Source organism: Pseudophryne corroboree, chromosome 4 (assembly GCF_028390025.1).
Source record: "Pseudophryne corroboree isolate aPseCor3 chromosome 4, aPseCor3.hap2, whole genome shotgun sequence".
NCBI lineage: Eukaryota > Metazoa > Chordata > Amphibia > Anura > Myobatrachidae > Pseudophryne > Pseudophryne corroboree.
Genome location: NC_086447.1, coordinates 380,630,472 through 380,650,101, shown reverse-complemented (window position 1 = coordinate 380,650,101; position 19,630 = coordinate 380,630,472).

The following is a 19,630-nucleotide window of genomic DNA, read 5'->3' as shown; positions in this document are numbered from 1 at the left end:
GTCCAGAGCCCAACTGGTTAGGGTCTCTTAAGACTATGATGTCTGATATGTCATCTCAGCTCAATGCTAATGTGCAAAAAACTCAGCTACTACAACAAGCTGTTGCAGATTTAGCTGCTAGGGCAGATGCACAGCCCCCCCCCCCCCCCCCTCATGCAGGTCCTCAGAAACGTGGTTTACCTGCTATTCTCTCTGATACAGATAATGGCCTCTACCACTAAGAAGAGATCTTCTTCAACAAGGACCGTTTGTTTACCCGGACTTACGGCGACTTCATTTGACGGCATGGAGGTTGAGCGGAACATCCTAGTTCACAAAGGCCTTTCCAAAAAGGTTATTGCTACCATGGTTCAGGCCAGAAAACCTGTGACGTCAAAACACTATCACCATATCTGTAGGAAATATGTCTCTTGGTGCGAGGAATGCACGTATCCACCTGCAGTATTTCACTTGGGTCATTTCCTACGTTTCCTGCAGGCTGGTGTGGATAAGGGATTACGTCTGGGTTCCAATAAGGCCCAGATTTCAGCACTCTCCATTTTCTTCCAGAAAAAATTGGCAGTTTTGCCTGAAGTTCAGACCTTCTTGCAAGAGGTGCTCCACATACAGCCACCTTTTGTGCCGCCTACGCCAACCTGGGATTTGGATGTGGTGTTGGCATTTCTACAGCCCTCCTGGTGTGAACCTCTGATGATGGTAGATGACAAGTACCTCATGTGGAAGACGGTGATGTTACTGGCCCTGGCTTCTGCTCGTCATGTTTCAGAATTGGGGGCCTTATCGTGTAAAAGTCCGTGCTTGGTCTTTTACAAGGACAGAGCGGAGCTCCAGACTAGAAAGCAGTTCCTGCCGAAGGTTGTCTACGCATTTTATCCGAATCAACCTATTGTGGTTCCGTCCAGTTCTGACACTTCTGCTACTCTGGAGGCATTGGATGCTGTGAGTGCCTTAAAGATCTATGTCAAGCACACAGCTCGGGTCAGAAAAACAGATTCCTTATTCGTGAAAAAGGGTTGCCCTGCTTCAAAGCAGTCAATTGCTCATTGGATTAGGCTTACTATCCAGCAGGCCTATGTGTCGGCAGCCTTACCTGTTCCTAAGTCTCTAAAAGCCCACTCTACAAGATCACTGGGATCTTCCAGGGCGACTGCCCGTGAAGTCTCGGCCTTTCAACTATGCCGAGCTGCTACCTGGTCGGGGAAGAACACTTTTGTGAAGTTCTACAAATTTGATATCCTGGCCAAAGAGGATACCCAGTTTGGGCAGGCGGTGCTGCAGTAGCCTCCACACGTTCCCGCCCATTCTGGAAGCTTTGGAACATCCCCATCATACTAGTTTCCCCCAATATCCCTTATGCATGCTAGAGAAAATAGGAATTTAATACCTACCGGTTAAATCCTTTTCTCATAGTCCATAAGGGATATTGGGCGTTTAATTTTCTGCAGGTTCTTGTTCTATAGTTACCTGTTCACCTGTTGCTGTTATTGTTACCAGCCGTTGCTGGTTGTTGTATGTTAGTGGTGTGCTGGTGTGTAAATCTCACCACCTTTTCTGTTATCATGTTCGTTCTCTCATATATGTCCTTTCTCCTTCAGGCACATTTTTACCTGTAACTGCCTGTGGGAGTGGGCATAGAGGGGAGGTGCCAGCACACCCAGTTGAAGAAATTTAAAGTGCACTGGCTCCTTTGCACCCCGTCTATACCCCATCATACTAGTTTCCCCCAATATCCCTTATGGACTACGAGAAAAGGATTTACCAGTAGGTATTAAAATCCTATTTTAAAACAAAACAAGCCCTAAGAAATTATCCTTAATATAAGTTGGACATCACACAGTTACAGTATTTTCTTTTCTGTACACTGTGTCACTGAACTAATTAGGTTAGCCTGTGCTGCTCACATAGCATCAGGCAGCCTGGGGGTCACCAGTAGAACACAAAGCACTCTCTGCAAACTACAAATCAGAGTCAGGGGTCATATTTGAATCCACGTACCCTTAGGGACAACAACACCCCACTGGAAACCTCTTCCTCACTATCCTGTATCTTCTACTCTGGAACTCTCACTCTCCACTTTATCACTTTTTAAGGCTTAGTATATCTGTCCCTAAGAGATATATTCCCTGTACTGTATAGGATTGCCTGCACTACTGAGTATCAGACTAGTTGGGAAAGAATCAATTTACAGCAGATGACCCTGACCCTTTTCATTCACACCCTTAGATCGGAACAATGAATCAACTCACATTTCATCTAATGCTTTGCTCATGATATCCAGCATCCATTCACTTTCAAATTATCAAAAGGTATCTATCTCTTGTCTATATATTATACTGATCAGACTTATCTCTGTCAATTATAAAGTGTCATATTTTACCTGTGTCCACACATGGAATTATCACCTTTTATTTACTACTATAGTGAACTATATGACTGGTTACAGTTAATTACTAGATACTGTTGCAGTGTGCTATCTAATGACCCCTGTCTAAAGTGTATTTTATTCTGAGACAGGTACTTATCTATCATGCTATACCATCAGGGGGTGGTCTTCAGGTTGCCGGTGGCCGGACTTCCAGCTACCACCATACCGGCGCCGGAATCCCGACCGCCGGCATACCGACATCTTTTCTCCCTCTTGGGGGTCCACGGCCCCCCTGGAGGGAGAATAGATAGCGTTGCGTGCCACCGTGCCCGCAGTATGGCGAGCGCAGCGAGCCCGTAAGGGGCTCATTTGCGCTCGCCCAGCTGTCGGTATGCCGGCGGTCGGGATTCCGGCACCGGTATGCTGGTCGCCGGGACCCCGACCGCTGGCAAACCATATCACACCCCATCAGGGAGATATCTGATTGGCTCCAAATTTACTCTGCAGCAGGACAACGACCCCAAACATACAGCCAATGTCATAAAGAACTATCTACAGCATTAAGAAGAACATGGAGTCCTGGAAGTAATGCTATGGCCCCCACAGAAGATCTGGGGTTAGGTCTTCAAGATGTTTGGAACAACCTCCCTGCCAAGTTCCTTCAAAAACTGCTTGTACCTAGAAGAATTAATGCTGTTTAAGAGGTAAAGGGTGGACACTAGAGATGAGTGTTGATTGTTGTAGATTTCTCTTTTGTTCATTCACCTTGCATTCTGTTAATTGATAAAAATTGTCACCACTTCTATTTTTTAAAGCATTTTTACCTTGCATCATTCTTTTCAACACCTGCCTAAAACTTTTGCACACTACAGGATATATATATATATATATATATAGCAAGAAGCACAGTGTGAGTATAAATATAAAATAAAAACACTTTTACTATAAGTATATGCTCATATCAAATAATGATGAAATCACCATGTAATCTACTCATCAGCCGTGGGGTCCAAAACTGGCATTTCCAGATTCTACCAGTCCTACGATCTCCCAGCTCAATGGGGCTCACCACTCAGCAGCACTTACTGAGCCTTCTGGTGGTGTGTAGCATACAGAAGGAACTCTTCCCCATCTCAGTTACTGAGGAAACAACTTCTGATGTCAGTGCATTCAGCACCCTCACAGCCACACCCAATGTGTTCCATTACTTGGATTTCATAAGGTGGTGTACCATTTTGTACCATTGAGATACTCTTGATGAAGTCTAGTGGGTAGGGTAAAGAAGCTGTGAGATCCATTATGAGGATTCGCAACTGGAGGCTAGCACCCCTACAATAGAGGCGAAAAGTCTGGAGTGTAAAACCTTACACCTATTTATTGCAAATTTGTATGGTGTAAACATTGCTCTGGTATTATTTGAATTTGCAGCTTTTAATAAATTGTAATACTTTTACATTCTCTGTGTGGCCAAAGGCCTGATTACAATGGTTGTTGTTATATGATATAGATGTTCAGGTTTAGATCCTAGAAGATAGACTTAAGACTAAGGCATCTTTATATATAAATATTAGAGAATAATTTATAGTACATGAAACTAAGTACCTTCAGTTCCTTAAAGAAATAAAACTGATTTTACACTACATAGAAATAAACTGAAATACTGCAATCCAGTAAACCCTCTCAGTTTATATTTTAGAATGTTTTTTAGGTACAGTTATGCGCCGAACCATTTTTGCTGGTTTTGGGTTTAGTTCTAATTCGACATCCGGATTTGGTTTCGGATTCTGTTTTGGATTTTGTCCATGACATGATTTGGTTTTGGTTTTGTATTTTTTCCAAAAATTTAGCAAAAAAGCTAAAATCACATAATTTGGGCCTTTTTGTTCCTAGAGTATTATTAACCTCAATATCATTAATGCCCACTCATTTCCAGTCAATTGTGACCACCTCACAGCTCACAATATTGTTTTCATCCACTTTTGGCCAAAGGCTGGTTACTAAGCAACAGAGCAGGTGCACAAACACACTGCAGTTTATAGCAAATCTAAGAAACATCTGCTATACTGCAGTTGTAGAAATGAAAAGTGGAGCAATAGCAAATCGTCCTTGGGCTCTCCAATCCACCCTTACATTGGATATTAAAAAGGACATGTACAGTTAAATAGACCAAGCACTTCAGAAACTGGGACTGACACTTTTGTGGCTGAAGTACTTGGTTTGTTTGGGCACACAGAAAACTATTTTTTGGTAGGTCTACCGCTAATCACTAATGAGGTGGTTGATGATGAGGGTGTTACTTACATTATAATCTTATAAAATAACTGTCATTAACTCACTGCAAATAATGTAACATGGAGGTTCCTAGATGGCTAACGTCCCTACCTCTACTAACTTTGGCCTCACACATAAAGCATACAGTATGTCTTCATAAATGTTGTCAGGATTTTGGTAAGAATAATTCCACAACCAAGAAATGCCTTTTTTTTATTTTATGCCCAGGCATCATAGTGGCTTTCTTTTTTCTTTTTATTAATGGCAAGAATTGGTGCCACTGGTGGCTGACTTACACAAACAATATAATCAACATCCTCATCCTCAGTGTTAGATATTAGTAGTACACACATATATCCTTCATCCTGTATCACTTCCACACAAGAATTCTCAATTTCTATTATATCCTCATCACCATCTTTACTTGCACTGTTCCCCACATATGCAGATGGTACAGAAATGGTGGAAAGAGGTGAAAGAGGCTTCTCTATGAGGACAGTGACAGAGTCACACATAAGGGATCATACAGACCAGAACGCAGCCCGCATCTGTACACAGTGGCTGCATTCAGAAGGTCTGCGCACATGCACCAGTCTCAGTGCGCGTGCATGTCCCTACACCTTCCAGGATGTCATTGCAAGGTAATTGACAGTGGCGGTCATTCGGGTGGGGGGGGGGCATCAATGCAGCATTTTGCAGGTAGGACGGGCTGAACAGGGTGTGTCAGGAGCATTTTTGGGGTGACTGAGTAACATTGCACGCAGCTGCTCTGATTAAAATAATGGTGGCAGACCACCTGACAGTGCAGCCAGGCTGCACTGCCTGGGGCCAACTTTAATTTGATGCGTCCGCAATTTAACTGCGGATGCATCGGGAGGCGGTGCCACAAATGCTGGGTGGCCTTGCACTGTGCCCGGCAGCCCCCATTATGTGATGAGATGGACGCAGATATTGCTACATATGCATTGACCTGTGTTCTTCTCTGAATCAGGTCCATAGTTAACATGAACAACCATAGACGCTCCTCAGGGACGTGTGATGGTTCTGAACACACAGATTGTTCTACTGCCTTAGTGATTTTTATTTTTTAACACATCTTCTAGACTCTGAGTGAAAAGTTCTTGCATTGTCATGAGAGACAAAAGAAGATGACTCACTAACAGTTTCAGAACAACCACTCATAGATAAAGGCCAAGGCCTGAGCCTTTCTTTCCCACTGCATGTGGTGAATGGTATGTTGCCAAATATATGTTTTTGTGCACCAAACTTTCCCTTTAATAGAGGTGTTTTTGTCTTTACATTAGAGATGTGCGGGTTCGGTTTTACTCGGATTTACTCAGGGCTCGGAAACGGCATCTTATTGGATCACGGATGTCACACGTTTTGGATAGCCAATAAGCAAAACCCGAAATACCCGAGTAAATCCAAGTAAAACCGAACCCGCTCATCTCTACTTTACATATTGATGTTTTGATTTCAGATGCCCTGATTTTTTAAACCCTCTATGCCCTTGAGCATCGGCTTAAGATGACGTTAAATTAATAGTACTGTCATCATGACTGGTTGCCACAGCTGCAGCAATAGTATTTGAGAGGATGTAGTCAAGATGTCGGCTGTCAGGATCCCAGCAGTCGGAATGCTACTGCATGCAAGAGTCCCGACAGCCATCAGAATGCCGGCGCTGGAATCCCGACAGGATCAGGAGACCGACACCAGAATGCCAACAGCCGGTATCCTGAAAGTATAGTGGGCGGGCTAGGGCCATGGATGTTAGGTTTATGGGTCACCTGGAAGGTTAGGGTTAGGTTAGGCACTAATGGGGAGGGTTAGAATTAGGCTGTGGGACAGGATTGGTTAGGTTAAGGCACCACTGGGGGAGGTTAAGGTCAGGCACTAACAGGGTAGGTTAGGGTTAGGCTGCAGGAAGGGAGGGGTAGGGTTAGGAGGTAGGAGACAGGGGATAACACTCTTACCTCCATCATTGGGGTTTCAACTATCGGGATGCCGACGTAGGTAAATAATACTGGACCCTATTTGGGTGCTGTTCCTGCTCTTCCCACAAGGAAGGTGGGGGTCCACCAAAACAGCCGACAGGCAGGAGGGGCTAAAGCTCCCCAGTATATTTCCATTTGGACATGATAAAGACCATGCTAATCTTTATTGGAATTTTTCAAATGCTGTGAATTGCTTGCTGCTATTTTGTGAATTATAAGCACTTTAATATATCTAATCTGGGGTGTGCTGATTTCTTATTGGCTGAGAGTGTCTGCCAAAAGCTAATTGCTATATATTAATTATGGGACTACAGTACCACTGAATTATGAAAAGGGACATGTGTGTGTTTTTTTTTCTTTGACCTCTCTCTCTCTCTCTCTCTCTCTCTCTCTCTCTCTCTCTCTTTATACCAACTGCGTTTTTATTTCTTTTGTAACTATCAGATAGAAACCAGTACACCTACTGTATTTTGTTACTTACTTTGCTTACCCATAAATTCAATACCTCGACACTTTCAAAAGAAATAATGTAAGTCATGGATCTCAATATTATTTCCATTCAAAGTAAATTAGACAGCCACAGAAGGTGTGCAATAAGCTGTCCTGAGTGCTCTGCATTGTATTAACAACGGAATATTTGATGAGTGACATCTTTTATACAAGGCAGAGATACATTTGCAGGGATATCACAACTGCTCATTTTTTCTCTTTTAATGCCACCTTGAGGTCTGATTCTGAATAACAGTATGTATCTAAAAATATTTTCTTATTGTAATTTTAATTTAAATAATGAAGTGAGTTTTAGAAAAGAAGTAAATATGTGCCGCAAAACTGTACACTATTGTCATAGAGATGCCTTTAACAAATATAGGCAAACATATTCTGCATAGGAGTAAGAAAAAGTAATATTGGTAAACAGAAGATTTGTATATAACACTCTTTTTCTTGATCAGATGTATCACATTCTCTTTATATAAACATTTGCTGTAAGGCTGTATTTATAGGAAAGTGTAATTTGGCCTTTATACCGTAGATAGAAAGAAATATAACCAGGCGCTAGTAAATCATCACCATGTCCTGGTGATCAAATATTAGTATTAAAAAATAAAAATTATTTTATATTTATGCTGCAGGAGAGAGCTTGACTTGGGGTAGAACAAGTCAAAAAGAACCGGCACTTGGAAATCCCAAGTACCAATAACCAGAGAACACTTAACAAATCCCCTCTTGCGCTATAAATGATATGGTATGGCTAAGAGTTCAATAAATCAAACTTGTTATTCCATATATTCTATATATTTTAATACATAAAAAAAAAAAAAATATATATATATATATATATTTCACAGATAAACAACTTGACCGGTCAATAAAATCACTAACACTGTATATTCATATATAATATTATAAACTTCCTAATAGAGATGAGCGCCGGAAATTTTTCGGGTTTTGTGTTTTGGTTTTGGGTTCGGTTCCGCGGCCGTGTTTTGGGTTCGACCGCGTTTTGGCAAAACCTCACCGAATTTTTTTTGTCGGATTCGGGTGTGTTTTGGATTCGGGTGTTTTTTTCAAAAAACCCTAAAAAACAGCTTAAATCATAGAATTTTGGGGTAATTTTGATCCCAAAGTATTATTAACCTCAAAAAACATAATTTACACTCATTTTCAGCCTATTCTGAACACATCACACCTCACAATATTATTTTTAGTCCTAAAATTTGCACCGAGGTCGCTGTGTGAGTAAGATAAGCGACCCTAGTGGCCGACACAAACACCGGGCCCATCTAGGAGTGGCACTGCAGTGTCACGCAGGATGGCCCTTCCAAAAAACCCTCCCCAAACAGCACATGACGCAAAGAAAAAAAGAGGCGCAATGAGGTAGCTGACTGTGTGAGTAAGATTAGCGACCCTAGTGGCCGACACAAACACCGGGCACATCTAGGAGTGGCACTGCAGTGTCACGCAGGATGTCCCTTCCAAAAAACCCTCCCCAAACAGCACATGACGCAAAGAAAAAAAGAGGCGCAATGAGGTAGCTGACTGTGTGAGTAAGATTAGCGACCCTAGTGGCCGACACAAACACCGGGCCCATCTAGGAGTGGCACTGCAGTGTCACGCAGGATGTCCCTTCCAAAAAACCCTCCCCAAACAGCACATGACGCAAAGAAAAAAAGAGGCGCAATGAGGTAGCTGACTGTGTGAGTAAGATTAGCGACCCTAGTGGCCGACACAAACACCGGGCCCATCTAGGAGTGGCACTGCAGTGTCACGCAGGATGTCCCTTCCAAAAAACCCTCCCCAATCAGCACATGATGCAAAGAAAAAGAAAAGAAAAAAGAGGTGCAAGATGGAATTATCCTTGGGCCCTCCCACCCACCCTTATGTTGTATAAACAAAACAGGACATGCACACTTTAACCAACCCATCATTTCAGTGACAGGGTCTGCCACACGACTGTGACTGATATGACGGGTTGGTTTGGACCCCCCCCAAAAAAGAAGCAATTAATCTCTCCTTGCACAAACTGGCTCTACAGAGGCAAGATGTCCACCTCATCTTCACCCTCCGATATATCACCGTGTACATCCCCCTCCTCACAGATTATCAATTCGTCCCCACTGGAATCCACCATCTCAGCTCCCTGTGTACTTTGTGGAGGCAATTGCTGCTGGTCAATGTCTCCGCGGAGGAATTGATTATAATTCATTTTAATGAACATCATCTTCTCCACATTTTCTGGATGTAACCTCGTACGCCGATTGCTGACAAGGTGAGCGGCGGCACTAAACACTCTTTCGGAGTACACACTTGTGGGAGGGCAACTTAGGTAGAATAAAGCCAGTTTGTGCAAGGGCCTCCAAATTGCCTCTTTTTCCTGCCAGTATAAGTACGGACTGTGTGACGTGCCTACTTGGATGCGGTCACTCATATAATCCTCCACCATTCTATCAATGTTGAGAGAATCATATGCAGTGACAGTAGACGACATGTCCGTAATCGTTGTCAGGTCCTTCAGTCCGGACCAGATGTCAGCATCAGCAGTCGCTCCAGACTGCCCTGCATCACCGCCAGCGGGTGGGCTCGGAATTCTGAGCCTTTTCCTCGCACCACCAGTTGCGGGAGAATGTGAAGGAGGAGATGTTGACAGGTCGCGTTCCGCTTGACTTGACAATTTTGTCACCAGCAGGTCTTTCAACCCCAGCAGACCTGTGTCTGCCGGAAAGAGAGATCCAAGGTAGGCTTTAAATCTAGGATCGAGCACGGTGGCCAAAATGTAGTGCTCTGATTTCAACAGATTGACCACCCGTGAATCCTTGTTAAGCGAATTAAGGGCTGCATCCACAAGTCCCACATGCCTAGCGGAATCGCTCCGTGTTAGCTCCTTCTTCAATGCCTCCAGCTTCTTCTGCAAAAGCCTGATGAGGGGAATGACCTGACTCAGGCTGGCAGTGTCTGAACTGACTTCACGTGTGGCAAGTTCAAAGGGCATCAGAACCTTGCACAACGTTGAAATCATTCTCCACTGCACTTGAGACAGGTGCATTCCATCTCCTATATCGTGCTCAATTGTATAGGCTTGAATGGCCTTTTGCTGCTCCTCCAACCTCTGAAGCATATAGAGGGTTGAATTCCACCTCGTTACCACTTCTTGCTTCAGATGATGGCAGGGCAGGTTCAGTAGTTTTTGGTGGTGCTCCAGTCTTCTGTACGTGGTGCCTGTACGCCGAAAGTGTCCCGCAATTTTTCTGGCCACCGACAGCATCTCTTGCACGCCCCTGTCGTTTTTTAAAAAATTCTGCACCACCAAATTCAAGGTATGTGCAAAACATGGGACGTGCTGGAATTTGCCCATATTTAATGCACACACAATATTGCTGGCGTTGTCCGATGCCACAAATCCACAGGAGAGTCCAATTGGGGTAAGCCATTCCGCGATGATCTTCCTCAGTTGCCGTAAGAGGTTTTCAGCTGTGTGCGTATTCTGGAAAGCGGTGATACAAAGCGTAGCCTGCCTAGGAAAGAGTTGGCGTTTGCGAGATGCTGCTACTGGTGCCGCCGCTGCTGTTCTTGCGGCGGGAGTCCATACATCTACCCAGTGGGCTGTCACAGTCATATAGTCCTGACCCTGCCCTGCTCCACTTGTCCACATGTCCGTGGTTAAGTGGACATTGGGTACAACTGCATTTTTTAGGACACTGGTGAGTCTTTTTCTGACGTCCGTGTACATTCTCGGTATCGCCTGCCTAGAGAAGTGGAACCTAGATGGTATTTGGTAACGGGGGCACACTGCCTCAATAAATTGTCTAGTTCCCTGTGAACTAACGGCGGATACCGGACGCACGTCTAACACCAACATAGTTGTCAAGGACTCAGTTATCCGCTTTGCAGTAGGATGACTGCTGTGATATTTCATCTTCCTCGCAAAGGACTGTTGAACAGTCAATTGCTTACTGGAAGTAGTACAAGTGGGCTTACGACTTCCCCTCTGGGATGACCATCGACTCCCAGCGGCAACAACAGCAGCGCCAGCAGCAGTAGGCGTTACACGCAAGGATGCATCGGAGGAATCCCAGGCAGGAAAGGACTCGTCAGACTTGCCAGTGACATGGCCTGCAGGACTATTGGCATTCCTGGGGAAGGAGGAAATTGACACTGAGGGAGTTGGTGGGGTGGTTTGCGTGAGCTTGGTTACAAGAGGAAGGGATTTACTGGTCAGTGGACTGCTTCCGCTGTCACCCAAAGTTTTTGAACTTGTCACTGACTTATTATGAATGCGCTGCAGGTGACGTATAAGGGAGGATGTTCCGAGGTGGTTAACGTCCTTACCCCTACTTATTACAGCTTGACAAAGGGAACACACGGCTTGACACCTGTTGTCCGCATTTCTGGTGAAATACCTCCACACCGAAGAGCTGATTTTTTTGGTATTTTCACCTGGCATGTCAACGGCCATATTCCTCCCACGGACAACAGGTGTCTCCCCGGGTGCCTGACTTAAACAAACCACCTCACCATCAGAATCCTCCTGGTCAATTTCCTCCCCAGCGCCAGCAACACCCATATCCTCCTCATCCTGGTGTACTTCAACACTGACATCTTCAATCTGACTATCAGGAACTGGACTGCGGGTGCTCCTTCCAGCACTTGCAGGGGGCATGCAAATAGTGGAAGGCGCATGCTCTTCACGTCCAGTGTTGGGAAGGTCAGGCATCGCAAACGACACAATTGGACTCTCCTTGTGGATTTGGGATTTCAAAGAACGCACAGTTCTTTGCGGTGCTTTTGCCAGCTTGAGTCTTTTCAGTTTTCTAGCGAGAGGCTGAGTGCTTCCATCCTCATGTGAAGCTGAACCACTAGCCATGAACATAGGCCAGGGCCTCAGCCGTTCCTTGCCACTCCGTGTGGTAAATGGCATATTGGCAAGTTTACGCTTCTCCTCCGACAATTTTATTTTAGGTTTTGGAGTCCTTTTTTTTCTGATATTTGGTGTTTTGGATTTGACATGCTCTGTACTATGACATTGGGCATCGGCCTTGGCAGACGACGTTGCTGGCATTTCATCGTCTCGGCCATGACTAGTGGCAGCAGCTTCAGCACGAGGTGGAAGTGGATCTTGATCTTTCCCTAATTTTGGAACCTCAACTTTTTTGTTCTCCATATTTTATAGGCAGAACTAAAAGGCACCTCAGGTAAACAATGGAGATGGATGGATTGGATACTAGTATACAATTATGGACGGACTGCCACGGTTAGGTGGTATAAAAAAACCACGGTTAGGTGGTATATATTATAATAATAATACAATTATGGATGGACGGACTGCCTGCCGACTGCCGACACAGAGGTAGCCACAGCCGTGAACTACCGCACTGTACACTGGTTGATAAAGAGATAGTAGTATACTCGTAACAACTAGTATGACACTATGACGACGGTATAAAGAATGGAAAAAAAACCACGGTTAGGTGGTATATATTATAATAATAATACAATTATGGATGGACGGACTGCCTGCCGACTGCCGACACAGAGGTAGCCACAGCCGTGAACTACCGCACTGTACACTGGTTGATAAAGAGATAGTAGTATACTCGTAACAACTAGTATGACACTATGACGACGGTATAAAGAATGAAAAAAAAACCACGGTTAGGTGGTATATATTATAATAATAATACAATTATGGATGGACGGACTGCCTGCCGACTGCCGACACAGAGGTAGCCACAGCCGTGAACTACCGCACTGTACACTGGTTGATAAAGAGATAGTAGTATACTCGTAACAACTAGTATGACACTATGACGACGGTATAAAGAATGAAAAAAAAACCACGGTTAGGTGGTATATATTATAATAATAATACAATTATGGATGGACGGACTGCCTGCCGACTGCCGACACAGAGGTAGCCACAGCCGTGAACTACCGCACTGTACACTGGTTGATAAAGAGATAGTAGTATACTCGTAACAATTAGGATGACACTATGACGGTATAAAGAATGAAAAAAAAAACCACGGTTAGGTGGTAGGTATATAATAATAAATAATACAATTCTGGTCGGACGGACTGCCTGCCGTGTGCCGACACAGAGGTAGCCACAGCCGTGAACTACCGCACTGTACACTGGTTGATAAAGAGATAGTAGTATACTCGTAACAATTAGGATGACACTATGACGGTATAAAGAATGAAAAAAAAAACCACGGTTAGGTGGTAGGTATATAATAATAAATAATACAATTCTGGTCGGACGGACTGCCTGCCGTGTGCCGACACAGAGGTAGCCACAGCCGTGAACTACCGCACTGTACACTGGTTGATAAAGAGATAGTAGTATACTCGTAACAATTAGGATGACACTATGACGGTATAAAGAATGAAAAAAAAAACCACGGTTAGGTGGTAGGTATATAATAATAAATAATACAATTCTGGTCGGACGGACTGCCTGCCGTGTGCCGACACAGAGGTAGCCACAGCCGTGAACTACCGCACTGTACACTGGTTGATAAAGAGATAGTAGTATACTCGTAACAATTAGGATGACACTATGACGGTATAAAGAATGGAAAAAAAAACCACGGTTAGGTGGTAGGTATATAATAATAAATAATACAATTCTGGTCGGACGGACTGCCTGCCGTGTGCCGACACAGAGGTAGCCACAGCCGTGAACTACCGCACTGTACACTGGTTGATAAAGAGATAGTAGTATACTCGTAACAATTAGGATGACACTATGACGGTATAAAGAATGAAAAAAAAACCACGGTTAGGTGGTAGGTATATAATAATAAATAATACAATTCTGGTCGGACGGACTGCCTGCCGTGTGCCGACACAGAGGTAGCCACAGCCGTGAACTACCGCACTGTACACTGGTTGATAAAGAGATAGTAGTATACTCGTAACAATTAGGATGACACTATGACGGTATAAAGAATGAAAAAAAAACCACGGTTAGGTGGTAGGTATATAATAATAAATAATACAATTCTGGTCGGACGGACTGCCTGCCGTGTGCCGACACAGAGGTAGCCACAGCCGTGAACTACCGCACTGTACACTGGTTGATAAAGAGATAGTAGTATACTCGTAACAATTAGGATGACACTATGACGGTATAAAGAATGAAAAAAAAAACCACGGTTAGGTGGTAGGTATATAATAATAAATAATACAATTCTGGTCGGACGGACTGCCTGCCGTGTGCCGACACAGAGGTAGCCACAGCCGTGAACTACCGCACTGTACACTGGTTGATAAAGAGATAGTAGTATACTCGTAACAATTAGGATGACACTATGACGGTATAAAGAATGAAAAAAAAAACCACGGTTAGGTGGTAGGTATATAATAATAAATAATACAATTCTGGTCGGACGGACTGCCTGCCGTGTGCCGACACAGAGGTAGCCACAGCCGTGAACTACCGCACTGTACACTGGTTGATAAAGAGATAGTAGTATACTCGTAACAATTAGGATGACACTATGACGGTATAAAGAATGAAAAAAAAACCACGGTTAGGTGGTAGGTATATAATAATAAATAATACAATTCTGGTCGGACGGACTGCCTGCCGTGTGCCGACACAGAGGTAGCCACAGCCGTGAACTACCGCACTGTACTGTGTCTGCTGCTAATATAGACTGGTTGATATTTAAAGAGATATTAGTAGTATACAACAATACTATACTGGTGGTCAGGCACTGGTCACCACTCCTGCAGCAAAAGTGTGCACTGTTAATTAATATAATTGTACTCCTGGCTCCTGCTAACAACCTGCAGTGCTCCCCAGTCTCCCCCACAATTAATTATAAGCTTTTAATTTATACATTGATGACTGTGCAGCACACTGGGCTGAGCTGAGTGCACACAGACTGAGTCACACTGTGTGACTGACTGTGCTGTGTATCGTTTTTTTTTTCAGGCAGAGAACGGATATAGCAGAGAGAAGTGAACGGATATATTATATTAAATAAAAGTTAACTAGCAACTGCACTGGTCACTGACTGTGGTAAACTAACTCTGTCTGCGACTCTGCACAATCTCTCTCTCTCTATCTAATCTATCTCTATTCTAATGGAGAGGACGCCAGACACGTCCTCTCCCTATCAATCTCAATGCACGAGTGAAAATGGCGGCGACGCGCGGCTCCTTATATAGAATCCGAGTCTCGCGATAGAATCCGAGCCTCGCGAGAATCCGACAGCGTCATGATGACGTTCGGGCGCGCTCGGGTTAACCGAGCAAGGCGGGAAGATCCGAGTCGCTCGGACCCGTGAAAAAAAACATGAAGTTCGGGCGGGTTCGGATTCCGAGGAACCGAACCCGCTCATCTCTACTTCCTAAGGAGGTGGATCTAGGTATACTCTGTGCACAGAAAAATATAATGTTCTAATGGTAAAGGTAAAACTCAGTCCGTATATTGAATTCAAAAAGTCAAATACCAGCTGTAATTTGAACCCATGTAACAAATAGTATCCTTGAGAGTTACTTTGTATTGGAGTTCCTCAATGAGTTGCCGCTCAGCAAAGAAGAATAATAATGTTAAAAGAAACCGCTCCACACTGGAGCCTTACGTGTGGCTTCCACCTGTAGTATTAGCACGGGAGAGTCCCAATGACAGACGAGGCGGTCTCTCTCCAGACAGACGAAAATCGGGAGGAGAGAGACCGCGATTGTGGTGCTTGCAGACGGCACATAGAGGTGTGGACTCACAGAGTTTGGAAGTCGTGTAATTATTCAGCACAGCAGCGCCAGCGCAGGTGCCGGTTCCCGCAGCCCGAGACCGCCTCGTCTGTCAATGGGACTCTCCCGTGCTAATACTACAGGTGGAAGCCACACGTAAGGCTCCAGTGTGGAGCGGTTTCTTTTAACATTATTATTCTTCTTTGCTGAGCGGCAACTCATTGAGGAACTCCAATACAAAGTAACTCTCAAGGATACTATTTGTTACATGGGTTCAAATTACAGCTGGTATTTGACTTTTTGAATTCAATATACGGACTGAGTTTTACCTTTACCATTAGAACATTATATTTTTCTGTGCACAGAGTATGCCTAGATCCACCTCCTTAGGAAGTTTATAATATTATATATATGAATATACAGTGTTAGTGATTTTATTGACCGGTCAAGTTGTTTATCTGTGAAATATATATATATATTTTTTTTTTTATGTATTAAAATATATAAAATATATGGAATAACAAATTTGATTTATTGAACTCTTAGCCATACCATATCATTTATAGCGCAAGAGGGGATTTGTTAAGTGTTCTTTATACCGTAGATGTGTTGTTTTAATACAAGTAATCTGTTCTTTTAATTATAGAGATGTGCGGCGGGCACTTTACATGTTTTGTGTTTTGGTTTTGGTTCTGATTCCATGCTCGTGTTTTGGATCTGGATTGGTTTTGCCAAAACCACCCTTTTATGTTTTGGTTTTGGTTCTGGATCTAGATGATTTTTGAAAAAAACATAAAAACAGCTAAAGTCACATACTTTTGGGGTAATTTTAATCCTACGGTATTATTAACATCAATAACATTGATTTCCACTCATTCCCAGTCAATTCTGAACACCTCCCACCTCACAATATTGTTTTTAAGCCAAAAGGTTGCACTGAGGTGGCTGGATGACTAAGCAAAGCGACACAAGTGTGCTGCACAAACACCTGGTCCATCTAGGAGTGGCACTGCAGTGGCAGACAGGATGGCACTTAAAAAAAACTAGTCCCCAAACAGCACATCATGCAAAGAAGAAAAAGAGGTGCAATGAGGTTGCTGTATGACTAAGCTAAGCGACACAAGAGTGCGGCACAAACACCTGGCCTATCTAGGAGTGGCACTGTAGTTGCAGACAGGATGGCACTTGAAAAAACTAGGCCCCAAAGTGAACATCATGCAAAGAAGAAAAAGAGGTGCAATGATGTAGCTGTATGACTAAGCTAAGCGACACAACTGTGCAGAACAAACTACATGGGATGTTCTGGAATTTGCCCAGATGTAATACACGCACAATATTGGTGGCACAGGAGAGTATACCCCTAAACCACACACACACATACCAAAGCCTGTAAAATTAATTTGGATAATAATAACCTTATTATTTGGAGCTGTTATAATAATATGCAGCACAGGCGAGCGTACCCTACACCACACAGGGCAAACCTTGTAAAAATTATTTGGATAGTAATATAAGTAATGTATATAAGCCTTTTATTTGGAGTAAATAATATACAGCATAGGACACCACCACTGGACTTATGGCAGCACAAGACACCAACACTGGACTGATGCAGCACAAGACAGCACCACTGGACTGGACTTATTCGGCAGTACCCCTGGACTTATACGGCAGTACCCCTGGAGTTGTATGGCAGTGCCAGACAGGGTGGCACTTTAAAAAATTAGTCCCCAAAAAGAACATGATGCAAAGAAGTAAAAGAGGTGCAAGATGGAATTGTCCCTCCCACCCACCCTTATTTTGTATAAACAGGACATGCACACTTTAACAAACCAATCATTTCAGCGACAGAGTCTGCCACATGACTGTGGCTGAAATCACTGGTTAGTTTGGGCCCCCACCAAAAAAGAAGCAATCAATCTCTCCTTTCACAAACTGGCTCTACAGAGGCAAGATGTCGACCTCATCCTCATCCTCCAATTCCTCACCCCTTTCAGAGTGTACATTCATCTCCTCACAGAGTATTAATTCGTCCCCACTGGAATCCACCATCACAGGTCACTGTGTACTTTCTGGAGGCAATTGCTGGTAAAGGTCTTCCCGGAGGAATTTATAATTCATTTTGATGAACATCATCTTCTCAACATTTTGTAGAAGTAACTTCCTATGCCGATCGCTGACAAGGTTACCAGCTGCACTAAACACTCCTTTGGAGTACACACTGAAGGGGGGGGCAACTTAGATAAAATAAAGCCATTTTGTGCATAGGCAAGCAAATTGCCTCTTTTTCCTGCCAGTCTGACATGTCTACTTGGATTCTGTCACTCATATAATCCTCCACCATTCTTTCAATGGTAACAGAATCATATGCAATGACAGTAGACATGTCAGTAATCATTGGCAGGTCCTTCAATCCGGACCAGATGTCAGCACTCATTCCTGACTGCCCTGCATCACCACTAGCAGGTGGGCTATGAAATCTTATCTTTTTCCTCGCAGCCCCAGTTGCAGGAGAAAATGAAGGAGGAGCTGTTCACGGGTCACGTTCCCCTTGAGTTGACAATTTCCTTATCAGCAGGTCTTTGAACCTCTGCAGACTTGTGTCTGCCGGAAAGAGAGATACAACATAGGCTTTAAACCTAGGTGGCCAAAATGTAGTACTCTGATTTCGACAGATTGACCACCCTTGAATCCTGGCAAAGCAAATGGAGGGCTCCATCCATATGTCCCACATACTTTGCGGAATTGCTCTGTCTTAGCTCCTCTTTCAATTTCTCCAGCTGCTTCTGCAAAAGCCTGATGAGGGGAATGACCTGACTCAAGCTGGCAGTGTCTGTACTGACTTCACGTGTGGCAAGTTCAAAGGGTTTGAGAACCTTACACAAGATGGAAATCATTCAACACTGTGCTTGAGTAAGGTGCACTACCCCTCCTTTGCCTATATCATAGGTGGATGTATAGGCTTGAATGGCCTTTTGCTACTCCTACATCCTCTACAGCATAGAGTGTTGAATTCCACCTCGTTACCACCTCTTGCTTCAGGTGATGGCAGAGCAGGTTCAGGAGTGTTTGCTGGCACTCCAGTCTTCGGCACATGGTTGCAGAATGTCGAAAGTGGCATGCAATTTTTCGGGACACCGACAGCATCTCCAGCACGCACCTGTAATTTAAAAAAAAAAAAGACTGCACCACCAAATTAATTGTATGTGCAAAACATGGAACGTGCTGGAATTTGGCCAGTACAATATTGTCCGATATCACAAATCCCCAGGAGAGTCTAATTGGGGTAAGCCATTGTGCGATGATGTGCCTCAGTTTCCATAAGAGGTTGTCAGTGGTGTGCCTCTTGTGGAAAGCAGTGATACATAGCATAGCCTGCCTAGGAACAAGTTGGCGTTTGCGAGATGCTGCTACTGGTGCCGCTGCTGTTGTTGTTGCTGTGGGAGGCAATACATCTACCCAGTGGGCTGTCACAGTCATACAGTTCTAAGTCTGCCCTGTTCCACTTGTCCACATGTCCGTGTTTAAGTGGACAGTGGGTGCAACTGCATTTTTTAATACACTGAGGACACTGTTTCTGACATCTCTGTACATTCTCGGTATTGCCTGCCTAGTGAAGTGGAACCTAGATGGGATTTGGTACCGGGGACACACTACCTCAAAAAATTCTTAAGTCCCACTGAACTAATGGTGGATACTGGACGCACGTCTAACACCAACATAGCTGTCAAGGCCTCAGTTATCTGCTTTGCAACAGGATGACTGCTGTCATATTTCATCTTCCTCACAAAGGACTGTT